Source organism: Mixophyes fleayi, chromosome 10, assembly GCF_038048845.1.
Source record: "Mixophyes fleayi isolate aMixFle1 chromosome 10, aMixFle1.hap1, whole genome shotgun sequence".
Classification (NCBI taxonomy): domain Eukaryota; kingdom Metazoa; phylum Chordata; class Amphibia; order Anura; family Limnodynastidae; genus Mixophyes; species Mixophyes fleayi.
Window position 1 is genome coordinate 44,369,616 of NC_134411.1, and position 26,145 is coordinate 44,395,760.

General features: G+C 35.0%; 18 non-coding genes across 18 annotated transcripts; all 18 read left to right on the top strand.

The window, feature by feature from the left end:
• The first annotated feature begins 656 nt into the window (after positions 1 to 656).
• TRNAS-UGA (transfer RNA serine (anticodon UGA)) lies at positions 657 to 738 on the top strand. The gene has a single exon. It is a non-coding gene; the product is annotated as a tRNA-Ser (tRNA).
• A 1,335-nt stretch (positions 739 to 2,073) lies between these two features.
• On the top strand, positions 2,074 to 2,155 carry TRNAS-UGA (transfer RNA serine (anticodon UGA)). The gene has a single exon. It is a non-coding gene; the product is annotated as a tRNA-Ser (tRNA).
• Positions 2,156 to 3,501: 1,346 nt separating this feature from the next.
• TRNAL-UAA (transfer RNA leucine (anticodon UAA)) lies at positions 3,502 to 3,583 on the top strand. Its single transcript has one exon. It is a non-coding gene; the product is annotated as a tRNA-Leu (tRNA).
• Positions 3,584 to 5,195: 1,612 nt separating this feature from the next.
• Positions 5,196 to 5,277, top strand: TRNAS-UGA (transfer RNA serine (anticodon UGA)). Its single transcript has one exon. It is a non-coding gene; the product is annotated as a tRNA-Ser (tRNA).
• Positions 5,278 to 6,612: 1,335 nt separating this feature from the next.
• TRNAS-UGA (transfer RNA serine (anticodon UGA)) lies at positions 6,613 to 6,694 on the top strand. The gene has a single exon. It is a non-coding gene; the product is annotated as a tRNA-Ser (tRNA).
• Positions 6,695 to 8,029: 1,335 nt separating this feature from the next.
• TRNAS-UGA (transfer RNA serine (anticodon UGA)) lies at positions 8,030 to 8,111 on the top strand. The gene has a single exon. It is a non-coding gene; the product is annotated as a tRNA-Ser (tRNA).
• A 1,335-nt stretch (positions 8,112 to 9,446) lies between these two features.
• On the top strand, positions 9,447 to 9,528 carry TRNAS-UGA (transfer RNA serine (anticodon UGA)). Its single transcript has one exon. It is a non-coding gene; the product is annotated as a tRNA-Ser (tRNA).
• Positions 9,529 to 10,863: 1,335 nt separating this feature from the next.
• On the top strand, positions 10,864 to 10,945 carry TRNAS-UGA (transfer RNA serine (anticodon UGA)). The gene has a single exon. It is a non-coding gene; the product is annotated as a tRNA-Ser (tRNA).
• A 1,335-nt stretch (positions 10,946 to 12,280) lies between these two features.
• Positions 12,281 to 12,362, top strand: TRNAS-UGA (transfer RNA serine (anticodon UGA)). Its single transcript has one exon. It is a non-coding gene; the product is annotated as a tRNA-Ser (tRNA).
• A 1,335-nt stretch (positions 12,363 to 13,697) lies between these two features.
• TRNAS-UGA (transfer RNA serine (anticodon UGA)) lies at positions 13,698 to 13,779 on the top strand. Its single transcript has one exon. It is a non-coding gene; the product is annotated as a tRNA-Ser (tRNA).
• A 1,335-nt stretch (positions 13,780 to 15,114) lies between these two features.
• TRNAS-UGA (transfer RNA serine (anticodon UGA)) lies at positions 15,115 to 15,196 on the top strand. The gene has a single exon. It is a non-coding gene; the product is annotated as a tRNA-Ser (tRNA).
• A 1,335-nt stretch (positions 15,197 to 16,531) lies between these two features.
• Positions 16,532 to 16,613, top strand: TRNAS-UGA (transfer RNA serine (anticodon UGA)). The gene has a single exon. It is a non-coding gene; the product is annotated as a tRNA-Ser (tRNA).
• Positions 16,614 to 17,948: 1,335 nt separating this feature from the next.
• TRNAS-UGA (transfer RNA serine (anticodon UGA)) lies at positions 17,949 to 18,030 on the top strand. Its single transcript has one exon. It is a non-coding gene; the product is annotated as a tRNA-Ser (tRNA).
• Positions 18,031 to 19,365: 1,335 nt separating this feature from the next.
• Positions 19,366 to 19,447, top strand: TRNAS-UGA (transfer RNA serine (anticodon UGA)). The gene has a single exon. It is a non-coding gene; the product is annotated as a tRNA-Ser (tRNA).
• A 1,797-nt stretch (positions 19,448 to 21,244) lies between these two features.
• Positions 21,245 to 21,326, top strand: TRNAS-UGA (transfer RNA serine (anticodon UGA)). Its single transcript has one exon. It is a non-coding gene; the product is annotated as a tRNA-Ser (tRNA).
• Positions 21,327 to 22,661: 1,335 nt separating this feature from the next.
• TRNAS-UGA (transfer RNA serine (anticodon UGA)) lies at positions 22,662 to 22,743 on the top strand. Its single transcript has one exon. It is a non-coding gene; the product is annotated as a tRNA-Ser (tRNA).
• Positions 22,744 to 24,078: 1,335 nt separating this feature from the next.
• TRNAS-UGA (transfer RNA serine (anticodon UGA)) lies at positions 24,079 to 24,160 on the top strand. Its single transcript has one exon. It is a non-coding gene; the product is annotated as a tRNA-Ser (tRNA).
• Positions 24,161 to 25,495: 1,335 nt separating this feature from the next.
• TRNAP-UGG (transfer RNA proline (anticodon UGG)) lies at positions 25,496 to 25,577 on the top strand. The gene has a single exon. It is a non-coding gene; the product is annotated as a tRNA-Pro (tRNA).
• The last annotated feature ends 568 nt before the right edge of the window (positions 25,578 to 26,145 follow it).

Sequence of the window (26,145 nt, forward strand, 5' to 3'; positions counted from 1 at the left end):
GATGAGAGGCAAGTTCAAATGTCAGTGACATCTCATGGTCTCTATTTTTCACCTACAAAGCACTTTTTTGTGTTCTCTTGTGCTGCAAACATAGTAAAATGACAGATTTCGGTTACTACGCTATCCCCCTAAAATACTGAAAAAATTCAATCTGTGAATCAGCACACTATTAAATTTATTCCTGTACATTTATTTTGGAAACTAGGCAAAGGTTCACCAAATTCACGGTTCTTTGGACAAACTTACAAAGCATGCACTTAATTCTGCATATAAATCAGATAAAAAATCTTGTTCCAAATTCTTTTTTTTTAACACAAGTGTTTACCTGTTTAAACCAAAATAAATATGTTGCAGGGTGCCATCAGATAAATGCAATTCAAATTGACTCTTTTGTGGCCTAAAGTCTGAGAGAATTATTTCCAAAAACCTCTTGGAAAGGGCTAACTTGGTGTAATGGCAAGCACTTTTGATCACTTAATTCAGAGATCCGAGTTCTAATCTCGTTGGGACCTGATGATTTCTTTATCTGACCTACAAAGCACTTTAGTAACAATCTCTATTATTTCAAACATTGTCAAGTAAGAGTTTCCACTCATTATGAAATTATCTTAAAATGCAGAAAATGTCATTTCCAGCAAACACATTTTTCATCACCAGTAGTCGTGGCCGAGTGGTTAAGGCGATGGACTTGAAATCCATTGGGGTTTCCCCGCACAGGTTCAAATCCTGCCGACTACGGTTTAGTTTGTCATCTTCACTGAAAGATGCGCATGGTTGGTTAATTGTTATTACACCTTGTATCAATCTTAAATTTAATCCTGGAAAGAGAAAAATGGACAGCAGCGTATGAGGGTTATTTAAATTATTTAGCAAGTGGTAGTTGAATGTCAATGGCAGAGTGATCCATTCAAGATTTCATGCGCTGGCAACAATTTTTTAGCTTGTCGTCATTACAGAGAAAATGTGAGATCGGGTAATAATGCACAAGTATTTGGAAGAGAAGCTTGAATCTTTAATCATTGACATACTGTCTGTTAATCCAATATTTCCATTATTTACTTATCTGCTAAACACTTTAAAGAAAATGACTCATGTTAAAATCATAGTCGAATGACAGCTCTCAGTGACTTTGCAGATCCTTCTAAATATGGAGCAATTAATGTTCAGCTAAGCACTTGGAGTTGTGGCTGTGTTAAACACTTATTTGTAGCCAAGTTGTTAAGGTGTTCTGATGTTTAATTATCAATAACACCTAATGACTTCTTTTTCTCACTAACCAAGCACTTTCTTCATAATCTATCTTATTACAAATATAGTCAAATGACTGTTCTCAGCGACTTTTAAATCCCTACAAAATACAGAAATAAAATCTCCACCTGAGCACTAGATTTCAAGAGGTTATTGTGGCCAGGAGGTTGATGAGAGGCAAGTTCAAATGTCAGTGACATCTCATGGTCTCTATTTCTCACCTACAAAGCACTTTTTTGTGTTCTCTTGTGCTGCAAACATAGTAAAATGACAGATTTCGGTTACTACGCTATCCCCCTAAAATACTGAAAAAATTCAATCTGTGAATCAGCACACTATTAAATTTATTCCTGTACATTTATTTTGGAAACTAGGCAAAGGTTCACCAAATTCACGGTTCTTTGGACAAACTTACAAAGCATGCACTTAATTCTGCATATAAATCAGATAAAAAATCTTGTTCCAAATTCTTTTTTTTTAACACAAGTGTTTACCTGTTTAAACCAAAATAAATATGTTGCAGGGTGCCATCAGATAAATGCAATTCAAATTGACTCTTTTGTGGCCTAAAGTCTGAGAGAATTATTTCCAAAAACCTCTTGGAAAGGGCTAACTTGGTGTAATGGCAAGCACTTTTGATCACTTAATTCAGAGATCCGAGTTCTAATCTCGTTGGGACCTGATGATTTCTTTATCTGACCTACAAAGCACTTTAGTAACAATCTCTATTATTTCAAACATTGTCAAGTAAGAGTTTCCACTCATTATGAAATTATCTTAAAATGCAGAAAATGTCATTTCCAGCAAACACATTTTTCATCACCAGTAGTCGTGGCCGAGTGGTTAAGGCGATGGACTTGAAATCCATTGGGGTTTCCCTGCGCAGGTTCAAATCCTGCCGACTACGGTTTAGTTTGTCATCTTCACTGAAAGATGCGCATGGTTGGTTAATTGTTATTACACCTTGTATCAATCTTAAATTTAATCCTGGAAAGAGAAATATGGACAGAAGTGTTCCAGCAGCGTATGAGGGTTATTTAAATTATTTAGCAAGTGGTAGTTGAATGTCAATGGCAGAGTGATCCATTCAAGGTTTCATGCACTGGCAACAATTTTTTAGCTTATCGTCATTACAGAGAAAATCTGAGATCGGGTAATAATGCACAAGTATTTGGAAGAGAAGCTTGAATCTTTAATCATTGACATACTGTCTGTTAATCCAATATTTCCATTATTTACTTATCTGCTAAACACTTTAAAGAAAATGACTCATGTTAAAATCATAGTCGAATGACAGCTCTCAGTGACTTTGCAGATCCTTCTAAATATGGAGCAATTAATGTTCAGCTAAGCACTTGGAGTTGTGGCTGTGTTAAACACTTATTTGTAGCCAAGTTGTTAAGGTGTTCTGATGTTTAATTATCAATAACACCTAATGACTTCTTTTTCTCACTAACCAAGCACTTTCTTCATAATCTATCTTATTACAAATATAGTCAAATGACTGTTCTCAGCGACTTTTAAATCCCTACAAAATACAGAAATAAAATCTCCACCTGAGCACTAGATTTCAAGAGGTTATTGTGGCCAGGAGGTTGATGAGAGGCAAGTTCAAATGTCAGTGACATCTCATGGTCTCTATTTTTCACCTACAAAGCACTTTTTTGTGTTCTCTTGTGCTGCAAACATAATAAAATGACAGATTTCGGTTACTACGCTATCCCCCTAAAATACTGAAAAAATTCAATCTGTGAATCAGCACACTATTAAATTTATTCCTGTACATTTATTTTGGAAACTAGGCAAAGGTTCACCAAATTCACGGTTCTTTGGACAAACTTACAAAGCATGCACTTAATTCTGCATATAAATCAGATAAAAAATCTTGTTCCAAATTCTTTTTTTTTAACACAAGTGTTTACCTGTTTAAACAAAAATAAATATGTTGCAGGGTGCCATCAGATAAATGCAATTCAAATTGACTCTTTTATGGCCTAAAGTCTGAGAGAATTATTTCCAAAAACCTCTTGGAAAGGGGTAACTTGGTGTAATGGCAAGCACTTTTGATCACTTAATTCAGAGATCCGAGTTCTAATCTCGTTGGGACCTGATGATTTCTTTATCTGACCTACAAAGCACTTTAGTAACAATCTCTATTATTTCAAACATTGTCAAGTAAGAGTTTCCACTCATTATGAAATTATCTTAAAATGCAGAAAATGTCATTTCCAGCAAACACATTTTTCATCACCAGTAGTCGTGGCCGAGTGGTTAAGGCGATGGACTTAAAATCCATTGGGGTTTCCCCGCGCAGGTTCAAATCCTGCCGACTACGGTTTAGTTTGTCATCTTCACTGTAAAATGCGCGTGGTTGATTAATTGTTATTACACCTTGTATCAATCTTAAATTTAATCCTGGAAAGAGAAAAATGGACAGCAGCGTATGAGGGTTATTTAAATTATTTAGCAAGTGGTAGTTGAATGTCAATGGCAGAGTGATCCATTCAAGATTTCATGCGCTGGCAACAATTTTTTAGCTTGTCGTCATTACAGAGAAAATGTGAGATTGGGTAATAATGCACAAGTATTTGGAAGAGAAGCTTGAATCTTTAATCATTGACATACTGTCTGTTAATCCAATATTTCCATTATTTACTTATCTGCTAAACACTTTAAAGAAAATGACTCATGTTAAAATCATAGTCGAATGACAGCTCTCAGTGACTTTGCAGATCCTTCTAAATATGGAGCAATTAATGTTCAGCTAAGCACTTGGAGTTGTGGCTGTGTTAAACACAAAATAGTCACTGGAGGTTAGAATAAACAAAAATAAAACACTGAAATACATTAATAACTTATCTATACAGCATGTGATTTAACCATTTCCACAATACATAGGTCCACAGAGATTTAAATACATTGGTTGTTGGAGCGTTTTTGGATAAAACGAGCTGGTAAAAGAGACAAGATCTTCGGCATTAATGAAGAAAGAGTTAATCTGTGGAGTCCATGGATCAGGCTTGCTATGGATGTGCGGATTTTTTTTTTATTTTTAATTCTCTCTCCCAATTTAACCCTTACAGCACAAGTTGTTAAGGTGTTCTGATGTTTAATTATCAATAACACCTAATGACTTCTTTTTCTCACTAACCAAGCACTTTCTTCATAATCTATCTTATTACAAATATAGTCAAATGACTGTTCTCAGCGACTTTTAAATCCCTACAAAATACAGAAATAAAATCTCCACCTGAGCACTAGATTTCAAGAGGTTATTGTGGCCAGGAGGTTGATGAGAGGCAAGTTCAAATGTCAGTGACATCTCACGGTCTCTATTTTTCACCTACAAAGCACTTTTTTGTGTTCTCTTGTGCTGCAAACATAGTAAAATGACAGATTTCGGTTACTACGCTATCCCCCTAAAATACTGAAAAAATTCAATCTGTGAATCAGCACACTATTAAATTTATTCCTGTACATTTATTTTGGAAACTAGGTAAAGGTTCACCAAATTCACGGTTCTTTGGACAAACTTACAAAGCATGCACTTAATTCTGCATATAAATCAGATAAAAAATCTTGTTCCAAATTCTTTTTTTTTAACACAAGTGTTTACCTGTTTAAACCAAAATAAATATGTTGCAGGGTGCCATCAGATAAATGCAATTCAAATTGACTCTTTTATGGCCTAAAGTCTGAGAGAATTATTTCCAAAAACCTCTTGGAAAGGGGTAACTTGGTGTAATGGCAAGCACTTTTGATCACTTAATTCAGAGATCCGAGTTCTAATCTCGTTGGGACCTGATGATTTCTTTATCTGACCTACAAAGCACTTTAGTAACAATCTCTATTATTTCAAACATTGTCAAGTAAGAGTTTCCACTCATTATGAAATTATCTTAAAATGCAGAAAATGTCATTTCCAGCAAACACATTTTTCATCACCAGTAGTCGTGGCCGAGTGGTTAAGGCGATGGACTTGAAATCCATTGGGGTTTCCCCGCGCAGGTTCAAATCCTGCCAACTACGGTTTAGTTTGTCATCTTCACTGTAAGATGCGCATGGTTGATTAATTGTTATTACACCTTGTATCAATCTTAAATTTAATCCTGGAAAGAGAAAAATGGACAGCAGCGTATGAGGGTTATTTAAATTATTTAGCAAGTGGTAGTTGAATGTCAATGGCAGAGTGATCCATTCAAGATTTCATGCGCTGGCAACAATTTTTTAGCTTGTCGTCATTACAGAGAAAATGTGAGATCGGGTAATAATGCACAAGTATTTGGAAGAGAAGCTTGAATCTTTAATCATTGACATACTGTCTGTTAATCCAATATTTCCATTATTTACTTATCTGCTAAACACTTTAAAGAAAATGACTCATGTTAAAATCATAGTCGAATGACAGCTCTCAGTGACTTTGCAGATCCTTCTAAATATGGAGCAATTAATGTTCAGCTAAGCACTTGGAGTTGTGGCTGTGTTAAACACTTATTTGTAGCCAAGTTGTTAAGGTGTTCTGATGTTTAATTATCAATAACACCTAATGACTTCTTTTTCTCACTAACCAAGCACTTTCTTCATAATCTATCTTATTACAAATATAGTCAAATGACTGTTCTCAGCGACTTTTAAATCCCTACAAAATACAGAAATAAAATCTCCACCTGAGCACTAGATTTCAAGAGGTTATTGTGGCCAGGAGGTTGATGAGAGGCAAGTTCAAATGTCAGTGACATCTCATGGTCTCTATTTTTCACCTACAAAGCACTTTTTTGTGTTCTCTTGTGCTGCAAACATAGTAAAATGACAGATTTCGGTTACTACGCTATCCCCCTAAAATACTGAAAAAATTCAATCTGTGAATCAGCACACTATTAAATTTATTCCTGTACATTTATTTTGGAAACTAGGCAAAGGTTCACCAAATTCACGGTTCTTTGGACAAACTTACAAAGCATGCACTTAATTCTGCATATAAATCAGATAAAAAATCTTGTTCCAAATTCTTTTTTTTTAACTCAAGTGTTTACCTGTTTAAACCAAAATAAATATGTTGCAGGGTGCCATCAGATAAATGCAATTCAAATTGACTCTTTTATGGCCTAAAGTCTGAGAGAATTATTTCCAAAAACCTCTTGGAAAGGGGTAACTTGGTGTAATGGCAAGCACTTTTGATCACTTAATTCAGAGATCCGAGTTCTAATCTCATTGGGACCTGATGATTTCTTTATCTGACCTACAAAGCACTTTAGTAACAATCTCTATTATTTCAAACATTGTCAAGTAAGAGTTTCCACTCATTATGAAATTATCTTAAAATGCAGAAAATGTCATTTCCAGCAAACACATTTTTCATCACCAGTAGTCGTGGCCGAGTGGTTAAGGCGATGGACTTGAAATCCATTGGGGTTTCCCCGCGCAGGTTCAAATCCTGCCGACTACGGTTTAGTTTGTCATCTTCACTGTAAGATGCGCATGGTTGATTAATTGTTATTACACCTTGTATCAATCTTAAATTTAATCCTGGAAAGAGAAAAATGGACAGCAGCGTATGAGGGTTATTTAAATTATTTAGCAAGTGGTAGTTGAATGTCAATGGCAGAGTGATCCATTCAAGATTTCATGCGCTGGCAACAATTTTTTAGCTTGTCGTCATTACAGAGAAAATGTGAGATTGGGTAATAATGCACAAGTATTTGGAAGAGAAGCTTGAATCTTTAATCATTGACATACTGTCTGTTAATCCAATATTTCCATTATTTACTTATCTGCTAAACACTTTAAAGAAAATGACTCATGTTAAAATCATAGTCGAATGACAGCTCTCAGTGACTTTGCAGATCCTTCTAAATATGGAGCAATTAATGTTCAGCTAAGCACTTGGAGTTGTGGCTGTGTTAAACACTTATTTGTAGCCAAGTTGTTAAGGTGTTCTAATGTTTAATTATCAATAACACGTAATGACTTCTTTTTCTCACTAACCAAGCACTTTCTTCATAATCTATCTTATTACAAATATAGTCAAATGACTGTTCTCAGCGACTTTTAAATACCTACAAAATACAGAAATAAAATCTCCACCTGAGCACTAGATTTCAAGAGGTTATTGTGGCCAGGAGGTTGTTGAGAGGCAAGTTCAAATGTCAGTGACATCTCATGGTCTCTATTTTTCACCTACAAAGCACTTTTTTGTGTTCTCTTGTGCTGCAAACATAGTAAAATGACAGATTTCGGTTACTACGCTATCCCCCTAAAATACTGAAAAAATTCAATCTGTGAATCAGCACACTATTAAATTTATTCCTGTACATTTATTTTGGAAACTAGGCAAAGGTTCACCAAATTCACGGTTCTTTGGACAAACTTACAAAGCATGCACTTAATTCTGCATATAAATCAGATAAAAAATCTTGTTCCAAATTCTTTTTTTTTAACAGAAGTGTTTACCTGTTTAAACCAAAATAAATATGTTGCAGGGTGCCATCAGATAAATGCAATTCAAATTGACTCTTTTATGGCCTAAAGTCTGAGAGAATTATTTCCAAAAACCTCTTGGAAAGGGGTAACTTGGTGTAATGGCAAGCACTTTTGATCACTTAATTCAGAGATCCGAGTTCTAATCTCGTTGGGACCTGATGATTTCTTTATCTGACCTACAAAGCACTTTAGTAACAATCTCTATTATTTCAAACATTGTCAAGTAAGAGTTTCCACTCATTATGAAATTATCTTAAAATGCAGAAAATGTCATTTCCAGCAAACACATTTTTCATCACCAGTAGTCGTGGCCAAGTGGTTAAGGCGATGGACTTGAAATCCATTGGGGTTTCCCCGCACAGGTTCAAATCCTGCCGACTACGGTTTAGTTTGTCATCTTCACTGTAAGATGCGCATGGTTGATTAATTGTTATTACACCTTGTATCAATCTTAAATTTAATCCTGGAAAGAGAAAAATGGACAGCAGCGTATGAGGGTTATTTAAATTATTTAGCAAGTGGTAGTTGAATGTCAATGGCAGAGTGATCCATTCAAGATTTCATGCGCTGGCAACAATTTTTTAGCTTGTCGTCATTACAGAGAAAATGTGAGATTGGGTAATAATGCACAAGTATTTGGAAGAGAAGCTTGAATCTTTAATCATTGACATACTGTCTGTTAATCCAATATTTCCATTATTTACTTATCTGCTAAACACTTTAAAGAAAATGACTCATGTTAAAATCATAGTCGAATGACAGCTCTCAGTGACTTTGCAGATCCTTCTAAATATGGAGCAATTAATGTTCAGCTAAGCACTTGGAGTTGTGGCTGTGTTAAACACTTATTTGTAGCCAAGTTGTTAAGGTGTTCTAATGTTTAATTATCAATAACACGTAATGACTTCTTTTTCTCACTAACCAAGCACTTTCTTCATAATCTATCTTATTACAAATATAGTCAAATGACTGTTCTCAGCGACTTTTAAATCCCTACAAAATACAGAAATAAAATCTCCACCTGAGCACTAGATTTCAAGAGGTTATTGTGGCCAGGAGGTTGTTGAGAGGCAAGTTCAAATGTCAGTGACATCTCATGGTCTCTATTTTTCACCTACAAAGCACTTTTTTGTGTTCTCTTGTGCTGCAAACATAGTAAAATGACAGATTTCGGTTACTACGCTATCCCCCTAAAATACTGAAAAAATTCAATCTGTGAATCAGCACACTATTAAATTTATTCCTGTACATTTATTTTGGAAACTAGGCAAAGGTTCACCAAATTCACGGTTCTTTGGACAAACTTACAAAGCATGCACTTAATTCTGCATATAAATCAGATAAAAAATCTTGTTCCAAATTCTTTTTTTTTAACACAAGTGTTTACCTGTTTAAACCAAAATAAATATGTTGCAGGGTGCCATCAGATAAATGCAATTCAAATTGACTCTTTTATGGCCTAAAGTCTGAGAGAATTATTTCCAAAAACCTCTTGGAAAGGGGTAACTTGATGTAATGGCAAGCACTTTTGATCACTTAATTCAGAGATCCGAGTTCTAATCTCGTTGGGACCTGATGATTTCTTTATCTGACCTACAAAGCACTTTAGTAACAATCTCTATTATTTCAAACATTGTCAAGTAAGAGTTTCCACTCATTATGAAATTATCTTAAAATGCAGAAAATGTCATTTCCAGCAAACACATTTTTCATCACCAGTAGTCGTGGCCAAGTGGTTAAGGCGATGGACTTGAAATCCATTGGGGTTTCCCCGCACAGGTTCAAATCCTGCCGACTACGGTTTAGTTTGTCATCTTCACTGTAAGATGCGCATGGTTGATTAATTGTTATTACACCTTGTATCAATCTTAAATTTAATCCTGGAAAGAGAAAAATGGACAGCAGCGTATGAGGGTTATTTAAATTATTTAGCAAGTGGTAGTTGAATGTCAATGGCAGAGTGATCCATTCAAGATTTCATGCGCTGGCAACAATTTTTTAGCTTGTCGTCATTACAGAGAAAATGTGAGATTGGGTAATAATGCACAAGTATTTGGAAGAGAAGCTTGAATCTTTAATCATTGACATACTGTCTGTTAATCCAATATTTCCATTATTTACTTATCTGCTAAACACTTTAAAGAAAATGACTCATGTTAAAATCATAGTCGAATGACAGCTCTCAGTGACTTTGCAGATCCTTCTAAATATGGAGCAATTAATGTTCAGCTAAGCACTTGGAGTTGTGGCTGTGTTAAACACTTATTTGTAGCCAAGTTGTTAAGGTGTTCTAATGTTTAATTATCAATAACACGTAATGACTTCTTTTTCTCACTAACCAAGCACTTTCTTCATAATCTATCTTATTACAAATATAGTCAAATGACTGTTCTCAGCGACTTTTAAATCCCTACAAAATACAGAAATAAAATCTCCACCTGAGCACTAGATTTCAAGAGGTTATTGTGGCCAGGAGGTTGTTGAGAGGCAAGTTCAAATGTCAGTGACATCTCATGGTCTCTATTTTTCACCTACAAAGCACTTTTTTGTGTTCTCTTGTGCTGCAAACATAGTAAAATGACAGATTTCGGTTACTACGCTATCCCCCTAAAATACTGAAAAAATTCAATCTGTGAATCAGCACACTATTAAATTTATTCCTGTACATTTATTTTGGAAACTAGGCAAAGGTTCACCAAATTCACGGTTCTTTGGACAAACTTACAAAGCATGCACTTAATTCTGCATATAAATCAGATAAAAAATCTTGTTCCAAATTCTTTTTTTTTAACACAAGTGTTTACCTGTTTAAACCAAAATAAATATGTTGCAGGGTGCCATCAGATAAATGCAATTCAAATTGACTCTTTTATGGCCTAAAGTCTGAGAGAATTATTTCCAAAAACCTCTTGGAAAGGGGTAACTTGATGTAATGGCAAGCACTTTTGATCACTTAATTCAGAGATCCGAGTTCTAATCTCGTTGGGACCTGATGATTTCTTTATCTGACCTACAAAGCACTTTAGTAACAATCTCTATTATTTCAAACATTGTCAAGTAAGAGTTTCCACTCATTATGAAATTATCTTAAAATGCAGAAAATGTCATTTCCAGCAAACACATTTTTCATCACCAGTAGTCGTGGCCGAGTGGTTAAGGCGATGGACTTGAAATCCATTGGGGTTTCCCCGCGCAGGTTCAAATCCTGCCAACTACGGTTTAGTTTGTCATCTTCACTGTAAGATGCGCATGGTTGATTAATTGTTATTACACCTTGTATCAATCTTAAATTTAATCCTGGAAAGAGAAAAATGGACAGCAGCGTATGAGGGTTATTTAAATTATTTAGCAAGTGGTAGTTGAATGTCAATGGCAGAGTGATCCATTCAAGATTTCATGCGCTGGCAACAATTTTTTAGCTTGTCGTCATTACAGAGAAAATGTGAGATCGGGTAATAATGCACAAGTATTTGGAAGAGAAGCTTGAATCTTTAATCATTGACATACTGTCTGTTAATCCAATATTTCCATTATTTACTTATCTGCTAAACACTTTAAAGAAAATGACTCATGTTAAAATCATAGTCGAATGACAGCTCTCAGTGACTTTGCAGATCCTTCTAAATATGGAGCAATTAATGTTCAGCTAAGCACTTGGAGTTGTGGCTGTGTTAAACACTTATTTGTAGCCAAGTTGTTAAGGTGTTCTGATGTTTAATTATCAATAACACCTAATGACTTCTTTTTCTCACTAACCAAGCACTTTCTTCATAATCTATCTTATTACAAATATAGTCAAATGACTGTTCTCAGCGACTTTTAAATCCCTACAAAATACAGAAATAAAATCTCCACCTGAGCACTAGATTTCAAGAGGTTATTGTGGCCAGGAGGTTGATGAGAGGCAAGTTCAAATGTCAGTGACATCTCATGGTCTCTATTTTTCACCTACAAAGCACTTTTTTGTGTTCTCTTGTGCTGCAAACATAGTAAAATGACAGATTTCGGTTACTACGCTATCCCCCTAAAATACTGAAAAAATTCAATCTGTGAATCAGCACACTATTAAATTTATTCCTGTACATTTATTTTGGAAACTAGGCAAAGGTTCACCAAATTCACGGTTCTTTGGACAAACTTACAAAGCATGCACTTAATTCTGCATATAAATCAGATAAAAAATCTTGTTCCAAATTCTTTTTTTTTAACTCAAGTGTTTACCTGTTTAAACCAAAATAAATATGTTGCAGGGTGCCATCAGATAAATGCAATTCAAATTGACTCTTTTATGGCCTAAAGTCTGAGAGAATTATTTCCAAAAACCTCTTGGAAAGGGGTAACTTGGTGTAATGGCAAGCACTTTTGATCACTTAATTCAGAGATCCGAGTTCTAATCTCATTGGGACCTGATGATTTCTTTATCTGACCTACAAAGCACTTTAGTAACAATCTCTATTATTTCAAACATTGTCAAGTAAGAGTTTCCACTCATTATGAAATTATCTTAAAATGCAGAAAATGTCATTTCCAGCAAACACATTTTTCATCACCAGTAGTCGTGGCCGAGTGGTTAAGGCGATGGACTTGAAATCCATTGGGGTTTCCCCGCGCAGGTTCAAATCCTGCCGACTACGGTTTAGTTTGTCATCTTCACTGTAAGATGCGCATGGTTGATTAATTGTTATTACACCTTGTATCAATCTTAAATTTAATCCTGGAAAGAGAAAAATGGACAGCAGCGTATGAGGGTTATTTAAATTATTTAGCAAGTGGTAGTTGAATGTCAATGGCAGAGTGATCCATTCAAGATTTCATGCGCTGGCAACAATTTTTTAGCTTGTCGTCATTACAGAGAAAATGTGAGATTGGGTAATAATGCACAAGTATTTGGAAGAGAAGCTTGAATCTTTAATCATTGACATACTGTCTGTTAATCCAATATTTCCATTATTTACTTATCTGCTAAACACTTTAAAGAAAATGACTCATGTTAAAATCATAGTCGAATGACAGCTCTCAGTGACTTTGCAGATCCTTCTAAATATGGAGCAATTAATGTTCAGCTAAGCACTTGGAGTTGTGGCTGTGTTAAACACTTATTTGTAGCCAAGTTGTTAAGGTGTTCTAATGTTTAATTATCAATAACACGTAATGACTTCTTTTTCTCACTAACCAAGCACTTTCTTCATAATCTATCTTATTACAAATATAGTCAAATGACTGTTCTCAGCGACTTTTAAATCCCTACAAAATACAGAAATAAAATCTCCACCTGAGCACTAGATTTCAAGAGGTTATTGTGGCCAGGAGGTTGTTGAGAGGCAAGTTCAAATGTCAGTGACATCTCATGGTCTCTATTTTTCACCTACAAAGCACTTTTTTGTGTTCTCTTGTGCTGCAAACATAGTAAAATGACAGATTTCGGTTACTACGCTATCCCCCTAAAATACTGAAAAAATTCAATCTGTGAATCAGCACACTATTAAATTTATTCCTGTACATTTATTTTGGAAACTAGGCAAAGGTTCACCAAATTCACGGTTCTTTGGACAAACTTACAAAGCATGCACTTAATTCTGCATATAAATCAGATAAAAAATCTTGTTCCAAATTCTTTTTTTTTAACAGAAGTGTTTACCTGTTTAAACCAAAATAAATATGTTGCAGGGTGCCATCAGATAAATGCAATTCAAATTGACTCTTTTATGGCCTAAAGTCTGAGAGAATTATTTCCAAAAACCTCTTGGAAAGGGGTAACTTGGTGTAATGGCAAGCACTTTTGATCACTTAATTCAGAGATCCGAGTTCTAATCTCGTTGGGACCTGATGATTTCTTTATCTGACCTACAAAGCACTTTAGTAACAATCTCTATTATTTCAAACATTGTCAAGTAAGAGTTTCCACTCATTATGAAATTATCTTAAAATGCAGAAAATGTCATTTCCAGCAAACACATTTTTCATCACCAGTAGTCGTGGCCAAGTGGTTAAGGCGATGGACTTGAAATCCATTGGGGTTTCCCCGCACAGGTTCAAATCCTGCCGACTACGGTTTAGTTTGTCATCTTCACTGTAAGATGCGCATGGTTGATTAATTGTTATTACACCTTGTATCAATCTTAAATTTAATCCTGGAAAGAGAAAAATGGACAGCAGCGTATGAGGGTTATTTAAATTATTTAGCAAGTGGTAGTTGAATGTCAATGGCAGAGTGATCCATTCAAGATTTCATGCGCTGGCAACAATTTTTTAGCTTGTCGTCATTACAGAGAAAATGTGAGATTGGGTAATAATGCACAAGTATTTGGAAGAGAAGCTTGAATCTTTAATCATTGACATACTGTCTGTTAATCCAATATTTCCATTATTTACTTATCTGCTAAACACTTTAAAGAAAATGACTCATGTTAAAATCATAGTCGAATGACAGCTCTCAGTGACTTTGCAGATCCTTCTAAATATGGAGCAATTAATGTTCAGCTAAGCACTTGGAGTTGTGGCTGTGTTAAACACTTATTTGTAGCCAAGTTGTTAAGGTGTTCTAATGTTTAATTATCAATAACACGTAATGACTTCTTTTTCTCACTAACCAAGCACTTTCTTCATAATCTATCTTATTACAAATATAGTCAAATGACTGTTCTCAGCGACTTTTAAATCCCTACAAAATACAGAAATAAAATCTCCACCTGAGCACTAGATTTCAAGAGGTTATTGTGGCCAGGAGGTTGTTGAGAGGCAAGTTCAAATGTCAGTGACATCTCATGGTCTCTATTTTTCACCTACAAAGCACTTTTTTGTGTTCTCTTGTGCTGCAAACATAGTAAAATGACAGATTTCGGTTACTACGCTATCCCCCTAAAATACTGAAAAAATTCAATCTGTGAATCAGCACACTATTAAATTTATTCCTGTACATTTATTTTGGAAACTAGGCAAAGGTTCACCAAATTCACGGTTCTTTGGACAAACTTACAAAGCATGCACTTAATTCTGCATATAAATCAGATAAAAAATCTTGTTCCAAATTCTTTTTTTTTAACACAAGTGTTTACCTGTTTAAACCAAAATAAATATGTTGCAGGGTGCCATCAGATAAATGCAATTCAAATTGACTCTTTTATGGCCTAAAGTCTGAGAGAATTATTTCCAAAAACCTCTTGGAAAGGGGTAACTTGATGTAATGGCAAGCACTTTTGATCACTTAATTCAGAGATCCGAGTTCTAATCTCGTTGGGACCTGATGATTTCTTTATCTGACCTACAAAGCACTTTAGTAACAATCTCTATTATTTCAAACATTGTCAAGTAAGAGTTTCCACTCATTATGAAATTATCTTAAAATGCAGAAAATGTCATTTCCAGCAAACACATTTTTCATCACCAGTAGTCGTGGCCGAGTGGTTAAGGCGATGGACTTGAAATCCATTGGGGTTTCCCCGCGCAGGTTCAAATCCTGCCGACTACGGTTTAGTTTGTCATCTTCACTGTAAGATGCGCATGGTTGATTAATTGTTATTACACCTTGTATCAATCTTAAATTTAATCCTGGAAAGAGAAAAATGGACAGCAGCGTATGAGGGTTATTTAAATTATTTAGCAAGTGGTAGTTGAATGTCAATGGCAGAGTGATCCATTCAAGATTTCATGCGCTGGCAACAATTTTTTAGCTTGTCGTCATTACAGAGAAAATGTGAGATTGGGTAATAATGCACAAGTATTTGGAAGAGAAGCTTGAATCTTTAATCATTGACATACTGTCTGTTAATCCAATATTTCCATTATTTACATATCTGCTAAACACTTTAAAGAAAATGACTCATGTTAAAATCATAGTCGAATGACAGCTCTCAGTGACTTTGCAGATCCTTCTAAATATGGAGCAATTAATGTTCAGCTAAGCACTTGGAGTTGTGGCTGTGTTAAACACTTATTTGTAGCCAAGTTGTTAAGGTGTTCTGATGTTTAATTATCAATAACACCTAATGACTTCTTTTTCTCACTAACCAAGCACTTTCTTCATAATCTATCTTATTACAAATATAGTCAAATGACTGTTCTCAGCGACTTTTAAATCCCTACAAAATACAGAAATAAAATCTCCACCTGAGCACTAGATTTCAAGAGGTTATTGTGGCCAGGAGGTTGATGAGAGGCAAGTTCAAATGTCAGTGACATCTCATGGTCTCTATTTTTCACCTACAAAGCACTTTTTTGTGTTCTCTTGTGCTGCAAACATAGTAAAATGACAGATTTCGGTTACTACGCTATCCCCCTAAAATACTGAAAAAATTCAATCTGTGAATCAGCACACTATTAAATTTATTCCTGTACATTTATTTTGGAAACTAGGCAAAGGTTCACCAAATTCACGGTTCTTTGGACAAACTTACAAAGCATGCACTTAATTCTGCATATAAATCAGATAAAAAATCTTGTTCCAAATTCTTTTTTTTTAACACAAGTGTTTACCTGTTTAAACCAAAATAAATATGTTGCAGGGTGCCATCAGATAAATGCAATTCAAATTGACTCTTTTATGGCCTAAAGTCTGAGAGAATTATTTCCAAAAACCTCTTGGAAAGGGGTAACTTGGTGTAATGGCAAGCACTTTTGATCACTTAATTCAGAGATCCGAGTTCTAATCTCGTTGGGACCTGATGATTTCTTTATCTGACCTACAAAGCACTTTAGTAACAATCTCTATTATTTCAAACATTGTCAAGTAAGAGTTTCCACTCATTATGAAATTATCTTAAAATGCAGAAAATGTCATTTCCAGCAAACACATTTTTCATCACCAGTAGTCGTGGCCAAGTGGTTAAGGCGATGGACTTGAAATCCATTGGGGTTTCCCCGCGCAGGTTCAAATCCTGCTGACTACGGTTTAGTTTGTCATCTTCACTGTAAGATTCGCATGGTTGATTAATTGTTATTACACCTTGTATCAATCTTAAATTTAATCCTGGAAAGAGAAAAATGGACAGCAGCGTATGAGGGTTATTTAAATTATTTAGCAAGTGGTAGTTGAATGTCAATGGCAGAGTGATCCATTCAAGATTTCATGCGCTGGCAACAATTTTTTAGCTTGTCGTCATTACAGAGAAAATGTGAGATTGGGTAATAATGCACAAGTATTTGGAAGAGAAGCTTGAATCTTTAATCATTGACATACTGTCTGTTAATCCAATATTTCCATTATTTACTTATCTGCTAAACACTTTAAAGAAAATGACTCATGTTAAAATCATAGTCGAATGACAGCTCTCAGTGACTTTGCAGATCCTTCTAAATATGGAGCAATTAATGTTCAGCTAAGCACTTGGAGTTGTGGCTGTGTTAAACACTTATTTGTAGCCAAGTTGTTAAGGTGTTCTGATGTTTAATTATCAATAACACCTAATGACTTCTTTTTCTCACTAACCAAGCACTTTCTTCATAATCTATCTTATTACAAATATAGTCAAATGACTGTTCTCAGCGACTTTTAAATCCCTACAAAATACAGAAATAAAATCTCCACCTGAGCACTAGATTTCAAGAGGTTATTGTGGCCAGGAGGTTGATGAGAGGCAAGTTCAAATGTCAGTGACATCTCATGGTCTCTATTTTTCACCTACAAAGCACTTTTTTGTGTTCTCTTGTGCTGCAAACATAGTAAAATGACAGATTTCGGTTACTACGCTATCCCCCTAAAATACTGAAAAAATTCAATCTGTGAATCAGCACACTATTAAATTTATTCCTGTACATTTATTTTGGAAACTAGGCAAAGGTTCACCAAATTCACGGTTCTTTGGACAAACTTACAAAGCATGCACTTAATTCTGCATATAAATCAGATAAAAAATCTTGTTCCAAATTCTTTTTTTTTAACTCAAGTGTTTACCTGTTTAAACCAAAATAAATATGTTGCAGGGTGCCATCAGATAAATGCAATTCAAATTGACTCTTTTATGGCCTAAAGTCTGAGAGAATTATTTCCAAAAACCTCTTGGAAAGGGGTAACTTGGTGTAATGGCAAGCACTTTTGATCACTTAATTCAGAGATCCGAGTTCTAATCTCGTTGGGACCTGATGATTTCTTTATCTGACCTACAAAGCACTTTAGTAACAATCTCTATTATTTCAAACATTGTCAAGTAAGAGTTTCCACTCATTATGAAATTATCTTAAAATGCAGAAAATGTCATTTCCAGCAAACACATTTTTCATCACCAGTAGTCGTGGCCAAGTGGTTAAGGCGATGGACTTGAAATCCATTGGGGTTACTCCGCGCAGGTTCAAATCCTGCCGACTACGGTTTAATTTGTCATATTCACTGAAAGATGCGCATGGTTGGTTAATTGTTATTACACCTTGTATCAATCTTAAATTTAATCCTGGAAAGAGAAAAATGGACAGCAGCGTATGAGGGTTATTTAAATTATTTAGCAAGTGGTAGTTGAATGTCAATGGCAGAGTGATCCATTCAAGATTTCATGCGCTGGCAACAATTTTTTAGCTTGTCGTCATTACAGAGAAAATGTGAGATTGGGTAATAATGCACAAGTATTTGGAAGAGAAGCTTGAATCTTTAATCATTGACATACTGTCTGTTAATCCAATATTTCCATTATTTACTTATCTGCTAAACACTTTAAAGAAAATGACTCATGTTAAAATCATAGTCGAATGACAGCTCTCAGTGACTTTGCAGATCCTTCTAAATATGGAGCAATTAATGTTCAGCTAAGCACTTGGAGTTGTGGCTGTGTTAAACACTTATTTGTAGCCAAGTTGTTAAGGTGTTCTGATGTTTAATTATCAATAACACCTAATGACTTCTTTTTCTCACTAACCAAGCACTTTCTTCATAATCTATCTTATTACAAATATAGTCAAATGACTGTTCTCAGCGACTTTTAAATCCCTACAAAATACAGAAATAAAATCTCCACCTGAGCACTAGATTTCAAGAGGTTATTGTGGTCAGGAGGTTGATGAGAGGCAAGTTCAAATGTCAGTGACATCTCATGGTCTCTATTTTTCACCTACAAAGCACTTTTTTGTGTTCTCTTGTGCTGCAAACATAGTAAAATGACAGATTTCGGTTACTACGCTATCCCCCTAAAATACTGAAAAAATTCAATCTGTGAATCAGCACACTATTAAATTTATTCCTGTACATTTATTTTGGAAACTAGGCAAAGGTTCACCAAATTCACGGTTCTTTGGACAAACTTACAAAGCATGCACTTAATTCTGCATATAAATCAGATAAAAAATCTTGTTCCAAATTCTTTTTTTTTAACACAAGTGTTTACCTGTTTAAACCAAAATAAATATGTTGCAGGGTGCCATCAGATAAATGCAATTCAAATTGACTCTTTTATGGCCTAAAGTCTGAGAGAATTATTTCCAAAAACCTCTTGGAAAGGGGTAACTTGGTGTAATGGCAAGCACTTTTGATCACTTAATTCAGAGATCCGAGTTCTAATCTCGTTGGGACCTGATGATTTCTTTATCTGACCTACAAAGCACTTTAGTAACAATCTCTATTATTTCAAACATTGTCAAGTAAGAGTTTCCACTCATTATGAAATTATCTTAAAATGCAGAAAATGTCATTTCCAGCAAACACATTTTTCATCACCAGTAGTCGTGGCCGAGTGGTTAAGGTGATGGACTTGAAATCCATTGGGGTTTCCCCGCGCAGGTTCAAATCCTGCCGACTACGGTTTAGTTTGTCATCTTCACTGTAAGATTCGCATGGTTGATTAATTGTTATTACACCTTGTATCAATCTTAAATTTAATCCTGGAAAGAGAAAAATGGACAGAAAAATGGACAGCAGCGTATGAGGGTTATTTAAATTATTTAGCAAGTGGTAGTTGAATGTCAATGGCAGAGTGATCCATTCAAGATTTCATGCGCTGGCAACAATTTTTTAGCTTGTCGTCATTACAGAGAAAATGTGAGATCGGGTAATAATGCACAAGTATTTGGAAGAGAAGCTTGAATCTTTAATCATTGACATACTGTCTGTTAATCCAATATTTCCATTATTTACTTATCTGCTAAACACTTTAAAGAAAATGACTCATGTTAAAATCATAGTCGAATGACAGCTCTCAGTGACTTTGCAGATCCTTCTAAATATGGAGCAATTAATGTTCAGCTAAGCACTTGGAGTTGTGGCTGTGTTAAACACTTATTTGTAGCCAAGTTGTTAAGGTGTTCAGATGTTTAATCATCAATAACACCTGCCGACTACGGTTTAGTTTGTCATCTTCACTGTAAGATGCGTATGAGGGTTATTTAAATTATTTAGCAAGTGGTAGTTGAATGTCAATGGCAGAGTGATCCATTCAAGATTTCATGCGCTGGCAACAATTTTTTAGCTTGTCGTCATTACAGAGAAAATGTGAGATCGGGTAATAATGCACAAGTATTTGGAAGAGAAGCTTGAATCTTTAATCATTGACATACTGTCTGTTAATCCAATATTTCCATTATTTACTTATCTGCTAAACACTTTAAAGAAAATGACTCATGTTAAAATCATAGTCGAATGACAGCTCTCAGTGACTTTGCAGATCCTTCTAAATATGGAGCAATTAATGTTCAGCTAAGCACTTGGAGTTGTGGCTGTGTTAAACACTTATTTGTAGCCAAGTTGTTAAGGTGATCTGATGTTTAATTATCAATAACACCTAATGACTTCTTTTTCTCACTAACCAAGCACTTTCTTCATAATCTATCTTATTACAAATATAGTCAAATGACTGTTCTCAGCGACTTTTAAATCCCTACAAAATACAGAAATAAAATCTCCACCTGAGCACTAGATTTCAAGAGGTTATTGTGGCCAGGAGGTTGATGAGAGGCAAGTTCAAATGTCAGTGACATCTCATGGTCTCTATTTTTCACCTACAAAGCACTTTTTTGTGTTCTCTTGTGCTGCAAACATAGTAAAATGACAGATTTCGGTTACTACGCTATCCCCCTAAAATACTGAAAAAATTCAATCTGTGAATCAGCACACTATTAAATTTATTCCTGTACATTTATTTTGGAAACTAGGCAAAGGTTCACCAAATTCACGGTTCTTTGGACAAACTTACAAAGCATGCACTTAATTCTGCATATAAATCAGATAAAAAATCTTGTTCCAAATTCTTTTTTTTTAACACAAGTGTTTACCTGTTTAAACCAAAATAAATATGTTGCAGGGTGCCATCAGATAAATGCAATTCAAATTGACCCTTTTGTGGCCTAAAGTCTGAGAGAATTATTTCCAAAAACCTCTTGGAAAGGGCTAACTTGGTGTAATGGCAAGCACTTTTGATCACTTAATTCAGAGATCCGAGTTCTAATCTCGTTGGGACCTGATGATTTCTTTATCTGACCTACAAAGCACTTTAGTAACAATCTCTATTATTTCAAACATTGTCAAGTAAGAGTTTCCACTCATTATGAAATTATCTTAAAATGCAGAAAATGTCATTTCCAGCAAACACATTTTTCATCACCAGTAGTCGTGGCCGAGTGGTTAAGGCGATGGACTTGAAATCCATTGGGGTTTCCCCGCGCAGGTTCAAATCCTGCCGACTACGGTTTAGTTTGTCATCTTCACTGTAAGATGCGCATGGTTGATTAATTGTTATTACACCTTGTATCAATCTTAAATTTAATCCTGGAAAGAGAAAATTGGACAGCAGCGTATGAGGGTTATTTAAATTATTTAGCAAGTGGTAGTTGAATGTCAATGGCAGAGTGATCCATTCAAGATTTCATGCGCTGGCAACAATTTTTTAGCTTGTCGTCATTACAGAGAAAATGTGAGATCGGGTAATAATGCACAAGTATTTGGAAGAGAAGCTTGAATCTTTAATCATTGACATACTGTCTGTTAATCCAATATTTCCATTATTTACTTATCTGCTAAACACTTTAAAGAAAATGACTCATGTTAAAATCATAGTCGAATGACAGCTCTCAGTGACTTTGCAGATCCTTCTAAATATGGAGCAATTAATGTTCAGCTAAGCACTTGGAGTTGTGGCTGTGTTAAACACTTATTTGTAGCCAAGTTGTTAAGGTGTTCTGATGTTTAATTATCAATAACACCTAATGACTTCTTTTTCTCACTAACCAAGCACTTTCTTCATAATCTATCTTATTACAAATATAGTCAAATGACTGTTCTCAGCGACTTTTAAATCCCTACAAAATACAGAAATAAAATCTCCACCTGAGCACTAGATTTCAAGAGGTTATTGTGGCCAGGAGGTTGATGAGAGGCAAGTTCAAATGTCAGTGACATCTCATGGTCTCTATTTTTCACCTACAAAGCACTTTTTTGTGTTCTCTTGTGCTGCAAACATAGTAAAATGACAGATTTCGGTTACTACGCTATCCCCCTAAAATACTGAAAAAATTCAATCTGTGAATCAGCACACTATTAAATTTATTCCTGTACATTTATTTTGGAAACAAGGCAAAGGTTCACCAAATTCACGGTTCTTTGGACAAACTTACAAAGCATGCACTTAATTCTGCATATAAATCAGATAAAAAATCTTGTTCCAAATTCTTTTTTTTTAACTCAAGTGTTTACCTGTTTAAACCAAAATAAATATGTTGCAGGGTGCCATCAGATAAATGCAATTCAAATTGACTCTTTTATGGCCTAAAGTCTGAGAGAATTATTTCCAAAAACCTCTTGGAAAGGGGTAACTTGGTGTAATGGCAAGCACTTTTGATCACTTAATTCAGAGATCCGAGTTCTAATCTCGTTGGGACCTGATGATTTCTTTATCTGACCTACAAAGCACTTTAGTAACAATCTCTATTATTTCAAACATTGTCAAGTAAGAGTTTCCACTCATTATGAAATTATCTTAAAATGCAGAAAATGTCATTTCCAGCAAACACATTTTTCATCACCAGTAGTCGTGGCCAAGTGGTTAAGGCGATGGACTTGAAATCCATTGGGGTTTCCCCGCACAGGTTCAAATCCTGCCGACTACGGTTTAGTTTGTCATCTTCACTGTAAGATGCGCATGGTTGATTAATTGTTATTACACCTTGTATCAATCTTAAATTTAATCCTGGAAAGAGAAAAATGGACAGCAGCGTATGAGGGTTATTTAAATTATTTAGCAAGTGGTAGTTGAATGTCAATGGCAGAGTGATCCATTCAAGATTTCATGCGCTGGCAACAATTTTTTAGCTTGTCGTCATTACAGAGAAAATGTGAGATCGGGTAATAATGCACAAGTATTTGGAAGAGAAGCTTGAATCTTTAATCATTGACATACTGTCTGTTAATCCAATATTTCCATTATTTACTTATCTGCTAAACACTTTAAAGAAAATGACTCATGTTAAAATCATAGTCGAATGACAGCTCTCAGTGACTTTGCAGATCCTTCTAAATATGGAGCAATTAATGTTCAGCTAAGCACTTGGAGTTGTGGCTGTGTTAAACACTTATTTGTAGCCAAGTTGTTAAGGTGTTCTAATGTTTAATTATCAATAACACGTAATGACTTCTTTTTCTCACTAACCAAGCACTTTCTTCATAATCTATCTTATTACAAATATAGTCAAATGACTGTTCTCAGCGACTTTTAAATCCCTACAAAATACAGAAATAAAATCTTCACCTGAGCACTAGATTTCAAGAGGTTATTGTGGCCAGGAGGTTGTTGAGAGGCAAGTTCAAATGTCAGTGACATCTCATGGTCTCTATTTTTCACCTACAAAGCACTTTTTTGTGTTCTCTTGTGCTGCAAACATAGTAAAATGACAGATTTCGGTTACTACGCTATCCCCCTAAAATACTGAAAAAATTCAATCTGTGAATCAGCACACTATTAAATTTATTCCTGTACATTTATTTTGGAAACTAGGCAAAGGTTCACCAAATTCACGGTTCTTTGGACAAACTTACAAAGCATGCACTTAATTCTGCATATAAATCAGATAAAAAATCTTGTTCCAAATTCTTTTTTTTTAACACAAGTGTTTACCTGTTTAAACCAAAATAAATATGTTGCAGGGTGCCATCAGATAAATGCAATTCAAATTGACTCTTTTATGGCCTAAAGTCTGAGAGAATTATTTCCAAAAACCTCTTGGAAAGGGGTAACTTGGTGTAATGGCAAGCACTTTTGATCACTTAATTCAGAGATCCGAGTTCTAATCTTGTTGGGACCTGATGATTTCTTTATCTGACCTACAAAGCACTTTAGTAACAATCTCTATTATTTCAAACATTGTCAAGTAAGAGTTTCCACTCATTATGAAATTATCTTAAAATGCAGAAAATGTCATTTCCAGCAAACACATTTTTCATCACCAGTAGTCGTGGCCAAGTGGTTAAGGCGATGGACTTGAAATCCATTGGGGTTTCCCCGCGCAGGTTCAAATCCTGCCGACTACGGTTTAGTTTGTCATCTTCACTGTAAGATGCGCATGGTTGATTAATTGTTATTACACCTTGTATCAATCTTAAATTTAATCCTGGAAAGAGAAAAATGGACAGCAGCGTATGAGGGTTATTTAAATTATTTAGCAAGTGGTAGTTGAATGTCAATGGCAGAGTGATCCATTCAAGATTTCATGCGCTGGCAACAATTTTTTAGCTTGTCGTCATTACAGAGAAAATGTGAGATTGGGTAATAATGCACAAGTATTTGGAAGAGAAGCTTGAATCTTTAATCATTGACATACTGTCTGTTAATCCAATATTTCCATTATTTACTTATCTGCTAAACACTTTAAAGAAAATGACTCATGTTAAAATCATAGTCGAATGACAGCTCTCAGTGACTTTGCAGATCCTTCTAAATATGGAGCAATTAATGTTCAGCTAAGCACTTGGAGTTGTGGCTGTGTTAAACACTTATTTGTAGCCAAGTTGTTAAGGTGTTCTAATGTTTAATTATCAATAACACGTAATGACTTCTTTTTCTCACTAACCAAGCACTTTCTTCATAATCTATCTTATTACAAATATAGTCAAATGACTGTTCTCAGCGACTTTTAAATCCCTACAAAATACAGAAATAAAATCTCCACCTGAGCACTAGATTTCAAGAGGTTATTGTGGCCAGGAGGTTGTTGAGAGGCAAGTTCAAATGTCAGTGACATCTCATGGTCTCTATTTTTCACCTACAAAGCACTTTTTTGTGTTCTCTTGTGCTGCAAACATAGTAAAATGACAGATTTCGGTTACTACGCTATCCCCCTAAAATACTGAAAAAATTCAATCTGTGAATCAGCACACTATTAAATTTATTCCTGTACATTTATTTTGGAAACTAGGCAAAGGTTCACCAAATTCACGGTTCTTTGGACAAACTTACAAAGCATGCACTTAATTCTGCATATAAATCAGATAAAAAATCTTGTTCCAAATTCTTTTTTTTTAACACAAGTGTTTACCTGTTTAAACCAAAATAAATATGTTGCAGGGTGCCATCAGATAAATGCAATTCAAATTGACTCTTTTATGGCCTAAAGTCTGAGAGAATTATTTCCAAAAACCTCTTGGAAAGGGGTAACTTGGTGTAATGGCAAGCACTTTTGATCACTTAATTCAGAGATCCGAGTTCTAATCTTGTTGGGACCTGATGATTTCTTTATCTGACCTACAAAGCACTTTAGTAACAATCTCTATTATTTCAAACATTGTCAAGTAAGAGTTTCCACTCATTATGAAATTATCTTAAAATGCAGAAAATGTCATTTCCAGCAAACACATTTTTCATCACCAGTAGTCGTGGCCAAGTGGTTAAGGCGATGGACTTGGAATCCATTGGGGTTTCCCCGCGCAGGTTCAAATCCTGCCGACTACGGTTTAGTTTGTCATCTTCACAGTAAGATGCGCATGGTTGATTAATTGTTATTACACCTTGTATCAATCTTAAATTTAATCCTGGAAAGAGAAAAATGGACAGCAGCGTATGAGGGTTATTTAAATTATTTAGCAAGTGGTAGTTGAATGTCAATGGCAGAGTGATCCATTCAAGATTTCATGCGCTGGCAACAATTTTTTAGCTTGTCGTCATTACAGAGAAAATGTGAGATTGGGTAATAATGCACAAGTATTTGGAAGAGAAGCTTGAATCTTTAATCATTGACATACTGTCTGTTAATCCAATATTTCCATTATTTACTTATCTGCTAAACACTTTAAAGAAAATGACTCATGTTAAAATCATAGTCGAATGACAGCTCTCAGTGACTTTGCAGATCCTTCTAAATATGGAGCAATTAATGTTCAGCTAAGCACTTGGAGTTGTGGCTGTGTTAAACACTTATTTGTAGCCAAGTTGTTAAGGTGTTCTGATGTTTAATTATCAATAACACCTAATGACTTCTTTTTCTCACTAACCAAGCACTTTCTTCATAATCTATCTTATT